General features: G+C 41.6%; 1 non-coding gene across 1 annotated transcript; it reads left to right on the top strand.

Annotated features, from left to right (window-relative positions):
• Positions 1 to 1,693: 1,693 nt before the first annotated feature.
• Positions 1,694 to 1,768, top strand: Trnas-cga (transfer RNA serine (anticodon CGA)). Its single transcript has one exon. It is a non-coding gene; the product is annotated as a tRNA-Ser (tRNA).
• The last annotated feature ends 7,828 nt before the right edge of the window (positions 1,769 to 9,596 follow it).

The raw sequence follows: 9,596 nt of genomic DNA, 5'->3' as shown, positions 1-9,596 counted from the left end.
TTCACTATTGATGGAGCCACTGTGATGTTTTTGTGGCTTCTTGATCGCATCGGTCTGACGGGAACGAGGCTGCTGACGCTGCTGCCATGGTTGCAGTACTCTTACCTCAGCCTGCTAGTTGTTCCGTTCTCTCCAGTGATTTCTGTATTTCTTTCTGTCAGCAGGCGGTATTACTTCGGCATCACCACTGGTCCTCCCTTCATAGGAACAAGCTCTGGGGAAATAAGCCTTTCCCAACGACTTGGACGAACTGTTGTCAGCCCTCTCGCCGCGAGGAGATTATTTTAGCTAGGTTGCGTATTGGGCAGTTCTTCTAGCCATCACCATTTATTAAGTGGTGCTCCCCCACCACTTTGTGCCCATTGCCCTCCACCTCTGACGGCTCGCCGTTTTGTGACGGAATGCCAGTTTTTTTAACCACTTACGTTCTCATTTATGTTTTCCGCCTGGGTTGTCGGCCGTTTTAGCCAACGACGCACGGGTTTCGACCGCGTTTTACTTTTTGTCCGTCGTACCAATATGGAAAGGACATTGAATCTTCAGGAGCTTCGTTTCTCTGTGATGTATTTAATGGCCCTTTTTCCAAGCCCCTGTGTCTAACTGTCTGTCCTTCCATCGAATGGGCTTAAAGTGTAGTCATTTTAACCCCTTTTTTGTTCGTGTTTTACAGTCTGACATGGGTACGTATGACCCTAGTTTCTTTGCGCCCTAAAAAAGTAACAAGAAGGAAAAAAAAACATACAATCAGGATTTTGGAAAAATATAATATAAACACTTCCGAAAGTAGCAAGCGCACATAAGTGCGATAGCTTCCGTTCAGTCAGCTTAACAGCTCTTACAGTTGCAAAGATGTTGATAGTTATGTGGTAGATTTTTTCTTTTCCTTCTTTCTTTTGTTCTGCTTCATTTACTGTGTTCGTATATCTTTGACAGCCTACAATTTTTTATGTCCTGTAATATGAATTTTACTATGTCTTGCTTTAGTGATATTTCTACAAGACCTTCTTTCAATTCAGTATGCTGATTTCCACCCCTTTCTCTATTCCTCGGTGACCGGGTACATTGCCTCTGCAAGTGTCCCGTACGACCACACTTATAACATTTTATACCCGCTGTAAACACTGTTTGTCTATCACGTACTTCCGTTGCCATGTCTATTTCTTCACACTGGATTGCCAGATGAATGGCCGAATACAAATCTTTCGGAGACCCTTCACGCACTTCCCGCGACATATGCGCCGGTAACCCCCTCAAAAATACAAGTGCCCTTTGCTCCGCCTCCTGCAGCAGAACAACATTCGCTTCCAGAATGAGATTTTCACTCTGCAGCGGAGTGTGCGCTGATATGAAACTTCCTGGCAGATTAAAACTGTGTGCCTGACCGTGACTCGAACTCGGGACCTTTGCCTTTCGCGGGCAAGTGCTCTACCAACTGAGCTACCGAATCACGACTCTCGTCCGGTACTCACAGCTTTACTTCTGCCAGTATCCGTCTCCTACCTTCCAAACTTTACAGAAGCTCTTCTGCGAACCTTGCAGTACTAGCACTCCCGAAAGAAAGGATACAGCGGAGACATGGCTTACCCAAAGCCTGAGGGATGTTTCCAGAATGAGATTTTCACTCTGCAGCGGAGTGTGCGCTGATATGAAACTTCCTGGCAGAAATAAAGCTGTGAGTACCGGACGTGAATCGTGCTCCGGTAGCTCAGTTGGTAGAGCACTTGCCCGCGAAAGGCAAAGGTCCCGAGTTCGAGTCTCGGTCGGGCACACAGTTTTAATCTGCCAGGAAGTTTCATATCAGCGCACACTCCGCTGCAGAGTGAAAAATCTCAATCTGGAAACATCCCCCAGGCCGTGGCTAAGCCATGTCTCCGCAGTATCCTTTCTTTCAGGAGTGCTAGTTCTGCAAGGTTCGCAGAAGAGCTTCTGTAAAGTTTGGAAGGTAGGAGACGGATACTGGCAGAAGTAAAGCTGTGAGTACCGGACGTGAGTCGTGCTTCGGTAGCTCAGTTGGTAGAGCACTTGCCCGCGAAAGGCAAAGGTCCCGAGTTCGAGTCTCGGTTGGGCACAGTTTTAATCTGCCAGGAAGTTTCAACATTCGCTTCTTCGCTCTGACCCAACTAGTAAGTGTACTCGTTAATTTCTCTTATCCTGTCCGCCAATTTCTCTACCGTCTCTCCCTCTCTCTTCGTCATTGTAATCAACCTCTCCCTAAAGTACCGAGCGCTGTTCTGTTTCTTGTACATTTGTAAAAGCCCCTCCTTCAACGGCTTAAACCGTCCAGCCTTTCTTAAGGCCTCAGAACACCTTACATTGTCTTCGCTTCACCCGTTAATCTAATCTTGGCTACATGTAACAGCTGTTCGTCAGACTACCCATTCATCACAGCTGAAGTTTCCAAGTCCTCCACAAACGAAAGCACATCCTCAGATGCCTTGCTAGAAAACGGAAAAATCAAACTCGCAGCAGCTGGATCAATCTCCTGCTGCGACATCCTAGGTAACAAGGACTGATCTGATGCGGTTTCTCGCTCTTTTCTAAACGTTAATTCACTTTTCAACCACGTATTTTCCGCTGTCAATTGGGCTACCTTTTCCATCAAAATCCGCACCGCTTCTGGTTCCGACACACCGTGCGTCCTTGACTCTGCCACTGTGTTGCTATCGTTCCCAGTTAGTCCCATTTCAGCCTATAAAACCCCACAGAAAGAAAACATTTAACCACTATTCTAACTTCAGTTTTAGTTCTTATAGATTTCGGCAGCGCTCTTTCTGGTCTGACAGGCTGTCAGTTTGCCTTGCCGCGCGGACCCGGCCGTTGCTTCCCTGGCAGTCTTGTTGGCGTCCTGATCGACGGCAACTTCACCGTGGGTCCATGCGGAGCCTTGGCCAACTAACCAATTAGCCTAAACATTCTATTATTGCTGTATTTCAGTTGGTGTTTTTAACTTTTCTCATGAATATGTTTACAAGGCAACTTCATCCAGTCGTTTTTTATGAGCTGACCTTTTCATTTGTTGATGCAAGTTTTTAAGATTCTGAATTTGTTTGCTTTTACATTTGTTAAATTCATTTGGTTAACGGGTGTAAATAATTCAGAATTTTAACTAGAAGCTTCTACCATTTGTGAAAGCCAGTTGTGTATTTTGTTAAGAGGACAAAGGTCCGAATTAAAATTTTATATTGTTATTCTGAAATTTGTTCTTTAGTTCAAATTGAACTTATGTACCATCCACAAGTCGTCCATCAACAAAGATCCCTAACTTCCTAGGAGCTTCGAGTAGCCCCAGTTAGCAGTAGCACAGCTCAGCTTATATTAATATTAATATTATTTCTACTACGGCTATAAATTATAATGTTGGTGTCACTGACACTCAGAGGACATTAAATAGCATTTTTACCTTGTGCACCTTCAGTTTTCCTTTTTTCTGTGGTCTGAGATGGACATTTAACACACACAAACACACGTACACACACACACACACACACACACACACACACACACACACACACACACACACAAACACAAACACAAACACACACACACACACACACACACACACACACACACAAATTGACTGCTAGTAAAATGTATTTAGTTTATCTGACCGTTTCACAGCAGATCAGCCACCCCATGGGGTCCAGCAATATTTTGCTGTATCCAGACAGTACGGCTACACACAAAACACGCCATTTATATTTCCTTGGTTTTTCATAAATTGTTAAGTACACTTGCGGCCACTTCCCATCCCTCTTCCGTTACTGGAGCAATCGATTGTAATGGTATCATGCTTCATTCTCGTTGCCCAGGGCCATATACAGGCTTTGCTCGTCTTTGCCGTGGTGTGCGTTGGCTATAGCTATGTCTTGTTTTTTTCTGAGACAGAATCAGCTTCAGAATTTAAGGTATCAAATTCGTCTTTCACTGTAATTATGTTATAAACAGTATTATCTCTTAAACCCTGCCTCGCAGTGCTTGCGATCTCTTCAACTAGGAGACATTGCCTCTTAGGACGTGATTCGGTGTGCCGATTCCGCCACAGTTTTGACTAGTCGTATCCCCATTACCAGTTATGATTAGGTATGTAAGGTATGGTCGATGTGTTGCAAAGGTTGTGGTCGAACCTCCTACTTGGCTCAAAATATATCTGAAACCCTTCGTTTACGTCATGAAGACACTTGGAACGTTCTCTTCTTATGTCTAAGGAACTCCATCTTTGTAGGCAGTCTGAAGATATTATATTCTTTATTACTAACAGATTTTTTACCAGTTCTCCAAGAATTTCGTGTATCATTTCATACTGTTTCTTCTTCAGCCAATAGATATCAGACTTTTTTTCTTACTTATAGGTCCAGGAAACAGAACTTCTGTAGAAGTGGTGCTGTAGGCTCCACAGCATTGTAGCAGAATTCCTTCCTGTACTTCCCTCACTATAACATCAGGTCTGATCAGATGTAACCCGTGTGCCAAAACACTGGCACCATAGCCCTCAATTGCAGTTAATATATACTCGTGGTTCAGTCTAGTTATATTCAGCAGCAAATGAAACCTCCATTGTCACTTATTAATAATTTTATTCATTAAACAACTCCCTTTCCAAGCCGAAATTCAGTGTGGGCATTGATTGTCCAGTGTGCGACCAGGTGTACAGCTAAATATTTTTGAACAGTGAGCCTTTTTTACTATCTTATTATTATATTTTATCGTTTGATCGCTAGTAAGTCTCTCTTTTAGCAACGTATATGTCGACACGACTTCCTTTCCATGCCGCAATTCTGTGTAGGCATTGATTGTCCAGTGTGCGTTCAGGTGTACAGCTGAATATGTTTCAACAATAAGCCTTTTAATTATCTCCTGATTGTTTTATCGTTGGATCCTTACTAAATTTTTAATCTCTTTTTAAGAAAATATATATATACAGATTTTCATGATGCTTCCTCGAGTTGGAAGTGCGAGCACCACTCAGGCATGAGTCCAAGGTGTTTGACAGAGTATTTTCTATTGAATTTTCACCTGTTGTACTAAAAGTAATGATTCGTCATCACATGCTTCAACGGCTAACAAATCATCACCATTTTATAATCCATGTAGAAATGGTTGTAAGTTCATGAGGAAGTGGTCCTATGTTAATGACCCAGAATTTGGGACCACTAACACAGTCCTGAGGGCATCCTTTCTTACTACGTTTCTTAAGAGGGGATGTAAACTTGGAGCAGTAGCTACTAAGCATTTCTTTTTAATTTCAAACTGTAAAGTGTGATAAAATTGTTTTTGCACACGCAGTGTTTAGAACCAAAAACTTCAATTTTTCAACAGCTGAATATAGCTCGTGCAGGATACGGTGGCCGATGCGCAGTGACGACTTTTCGTCCAAAGGGCTGGCCGAGTTCATTCCTTTCTTAGGAAGGGGAGGCCGATAAGTGTTTTCCACCTTTTATCCGGTCAGCGATGACAGCATCGAAGCGAGCACCCTATAACCTTCCTCAAACGATTTTACAAAAACTATTCTGTAAAAAAAATCATTTTTGCTTTACTTATAGATTTATACATCAGATTCATGGTGATATGCCCATCATTTCGTTAATGGTCATAGTTATTGTAATATGTACGTGAAAGTAAACACTGCGTGAAATTCTGGAAAGTGTGCAATGAAAAATAGAGGTCGCTATAATTTTGCGTTTGGTGCATATTACATAATATGTTTTGCATATGAAATTTAGCAAACATATTGAAGTTTTCCTTAGACTCGGGTAGAGGTATCTTATTTATCACCAATCTCGAGAAAATTGATCTGACGTAGCACCCTCATTTCCGATCAAGCCGCGCCAAAAATACAGCCATAGTGAACGTCTACAGCGTTCCTCATATTTCATAAGCGGTGTCAGAAATCGAAATGAGATTTTGTCAAATGATAGCACACAAAGAGGAGAGTATTTTAGTATATCGTTATGATGTATTACTTCATTTTCAAATTCTGTACTCCTGTCTTCCTCAGTTGCGTGTAATATTATGGTATATTGATAATTTTTACTTATGGACCGTCTGACAGCAACTGAATAAAACACAATTTTAGTGCCATACGCGTTTCGCCTTTATTTTCTGCAAGGCATAATCACTGGCAGGTTGCGTGGACAATTTCATACATATTACGCTCCTGTTGCATTTTTAATGCAACAATCGTTCAGTGCATAGTGCTGTGGAATGTGGAAAAAACCGCAAATTGGCGTTCATAAGAAGAAGAACAACACCAAAAATGCAACAGGAGCGTAATATGCAAGAAATTGTCCACGCAACCTGCCACTGATTATGCCTTGCAGAAAATAAAGGCGAAACGCTTATGGCACTAAAATTGAGTTTTATTCAGTTGCTGTCAGACGGTCCATAAGTAAAAATTATCAATATACCGTAATATTACTTCATTACCTACCGTGTTATCGCAATAACTACAGACTTTATCGGTTAAAGAATGTAATTTTTAAGGGCCATCAGTAGCTGGTGAAATGAGAAATGCTATGAGTCTTGGAACAACATATGTGAAGACACACGTTTTTTGTACCGAGGGTGTGCTTTTTCGTGAGCTACTGACAACTTTTTCTCGGTTCCTCATTTAATAAACTTAATAAACCACTGTTTCAGAATTCTCTTGCATTTGTGTCTGCACTACGTGTTACTGAGGTGAGACAGTGTAAACTCCGCTGTCTTTTGGCAAAAGAAGCAAATTTTGACATAGCGACCAGAGATATGTGTAGGTTTTACTTAAAATTCGGCACTAATGATGCGTCTCTGAAAGTTACAAATGGTTAACAAGCCAGGCGAAAATAAATCGCTAAATTTTCGGCGGAATTCTTTTTAGATGCTAACGAAAGCAGAGGGGACAGTGAATCATTTTGAATGGTTTCAGTGCAAGTGTGGGTGTGGAGGGGCCCCACCTAATATTTATAAAAAATGTGAGCGAAGTCTTCACTTTAGAATGGCATGATTCCTACAGAACTCTGAGCGACCCCCCCCCCCTCCCGCCCCACACACACACCTCCCCTCTCTCTCTCTCTGTCTCTAAACCGCTCTCTCAATGCTTCCCCAGCCGACTGCGCATCCAGTGCTGCGGCATTTTGCGAACATTATATTTATGTTACTAATGTCACGAGACTGAGAGACTCGCTATATGCTACGTTACCTTATTTTAACAAGTCTATGTTTCACATTCATTTGTCACATCCGTACTTACTTAACTTTTTCTGTCTTACTGTTGTGGAAGCAAGTTATGTGCACAGCCTGCTTACGGAATAATAATCAAACATTAATCGTCTAACTGTGTTTAATTTCGTTGTACTAGATGAAATAACTTACTTCCGTTATCCGAATAACATTGTTGGATTACACGTGTTATTATGTTTTTCAGAGGACGTCTTCAGAGCGTTGGAACTGGACTGTTCAACGACGGAACGATTCGAGCTCCATATTTCCTCTTTCGTTAATAATTCGCTTAAGAAAGAAAGGACCCATCTTCCAAATATCAGAGTCAGATTGCATTAATTTTTACAATGAAACTATATTCATCCGAGAGCTTTCAAAATCAGCGAATCTTATCATTGATATCCTTTAACCTAGAATTTTATGTCCACTCTTGAACCTTTCTTTTACTTCTGTCATTGCTTTTTGTATGTGTTAATGGAATAATAGGGGCGAAAGACTCGCCACTGCCGTCTTTTGGTCTTTTAGTCCTATTGTTCCTCTTGGTTCCTGTACATATTGTATATTACTCGCCTTTCCCATGGCTTACCCCTGTATTTCCCAGAATTTCGAACATCTTGCACCATTTTGCATTGTCGAACAGGTTGACAAATCCTATGAACGTGTCTCAATATTGTGCAGTCTTGCTTCCGTTTTCAAACAGCAGCGCTAGAACTGCATCTCTGGTGGCTTTGCCTTTCCTAAAACCAAACTAATCATCATCTAACAGATCTTCAGTCTTCTTTTCCATTCTTCTGTGTTTCATTCTTATCAGCAACTTGGATGTATGCACTGTTAAGTTGATTGTGCGATAATTCTCACACTTGTCACCTCTTGCTTGATACAGGTGCAAATTCGTATTACCATCAGAGGGCAAACTAGCTCTTAAATTAGTAACATAAAACCTTATTCAATGCTTAAAAATTGTTTTCTTAGAAGTTTCTACTACATATTTATTTTTGTGATATGACTAGTTTAGATCAAGACAGTTGTTGTTTTTTTTTTTTTTTCTTATTGGATTTCGAGTCTCACAGAAGGGGGCGGGCTGGCAGCAACTTAGTACGCCGCTCTTCAGCCTACAGAATTTTTACAACATAAGAAGATAAGAAACAATAAAAACAGGCGATAAAACGGTGACGTAAAATGTAAACGACGGAAAATTGTGGAAAGTTAAAACATAAAACAAAATGGTGGGCTATGATAATAAAATACACAGGAAACAGACAGGGAAAAAGTATAAAAAAAAACAAGACAGTTGTGAAAGCATTCAGTTATATCCATATGGAACTATTCTTTCAGAGTGGTCCTATCATAAAAATATATATGCTACTGAAATGTCAAAATAAAAGGTAAATTCTAAATGTCAACTTAGTTGCGAAATATGCGGAATATGTTGGTAATGGTGAAAATTTTGTTTGATATTATCTTAACATTTCATATCGATTTAAACAATGTGCTTTGGTCGGTTCCCTTGACTACGGAACCAGATACTGCAACAGTACTTCCACTTGAATGTCGCGCTGTCGCCGAGATTGCTTCGTTCACCAACAGATGGCAGCGTCTGTATCAAAGGCACGCTCAGGATATTCTATCCAACGTGGCTCATTCCGGTTGGTACCGGCGACGGTTGCCGCGAACGCGATGGCCGTCCCTAGAAAAGCCGTGGCCAAAAAAAGAACACACCTGCTGCCGCGTGACATCGCGTGTCTGGCTCGCAGCTCGCAGCTGTCACGACTAAAAAAAGGTCGCCCCGCCGCTACGGATTTAACACGTGCATTTTCTCTCGTTACCAAGACTCGCTGTTCGTTTTTCAAGAGGGATGAGAATGTACAAAGCCAGCAGTTATAACTGTCTGTCGCTCTGAATATCACGCACTTCGCTCTTCACGAAGTAGTCGAACAGACAGTTAACTGCAAACGCGCCCTTTCATATAGGTAAAAGTGGGCAATATTTTTAGCTTTCGACGTATTCATTTCACACAGACTGTACGAGAAGTCTGTAAGGGTTCTGGCCGAGTGATGAACTGTCGTCATTATGATTTTTTTTGTCGACAGAAGGTTAATGAACCTATTGCAGTTTCAAAAGAACAGGAATTAGATGTTTTTCAGTTATCTCATTTCGCGACAACTGAATAAAAGAGCTAACCTGGACGACACTTTATAACATGTACAGTCGTGGACGAAACGAACGAGACCCCTCGCCTTTTCTTTATGCTGATCCGTACACCTTTAAAGTCTGCTACACAGCATAACAGTCAAGACGACTAAGTGCTACCAACATACTCGTACTATGCAAGTTCGCTCAGCTGATGTGCTGAGATAGCTAGCACAGGAGAAACTCGCGCTTCGAAGACGCCACAGCATCGT

This window comes from Schistocerca gregaria, chromosome 7, assembly GCF_023897955.1.
Source record: "Schistocerca gregaria isolate iqSchGreg1 chromosome 7, iqSchGreg1.2, whole genome shotgun sequence".
Classification (NCBI taxonomy): domain Eukaryota; kingdom Metazoa; phylum Arthropoda; class Insecta; order Orthoptera; family Acrididae; genus Schistocerca; species Schistocerca gregaria.
This window is presented reverse-complemented; position numbering and strand designations above follow the sequence as displayed.